Source organism: Calidris pugnax, unplaced genomic scaffold, assembly GCF_001431845.1.
Source record: "Calidris pugnax isolate Ruff unplaced genomic scaffold, ASM143184v1 scaffold324, whole genome shotgun sequence".
Classification (NCBI taxonomy): domain Eukaryota; kingdom Metazoa; phylum Chordata; class Aves; order Charadriiformes; family Scolopacidae; genus Calidris; species Calidris pugnax.
Window position 1 is genome coordinate 690,916 of NW_015091153.1, and position 538 is coordinate 691,453.

The window sequence follows — 538 nt, forward strand, 5'->3', positions numbered from 1 at the left end:
AACTTAGGTAATTAGGCACTCATTGGGAAGGAAAAGCAAAATATTTCTCTTATCCTTCAAAGGCCGTTGGAGATGACAGCTCGGGCACATTCAGTTTCAACATTTCGATAATGCCTTCGTGCGTCTGGAAAGGGCCGAAGAAGGTGCTGGAGTAAGTTATAAGGCCATTTCATACCGGTAAGGGTGTGTGTGTGTGTGTGTGTGCGGGGGGGTGATAATAATCAAAATAAAATCCCATTAGGACTTTTCATCTCCCGGAGAAGCAGCAGCCACCGCAAACGCAACTCTCAGCCAAGAGCACAAAAGAGCCCCCGACCATTTCGCGGTGACTGATTTATGGCGTTTTACAACCCCATAAAAAGCTGTAACAACCAGCCAAAAGCCTTCGACACCGCTGGCACATTTAGTCTAATAAATAAAACATAAACAGTTAACTTTATGTGTCACTTTTATTGTTATCAAGTAAAATATGGCAATGCCCCTGCAAGCTATGATTTTCAACTATAATTGTTATCAAGCACAAGGAGGGGATACCCCC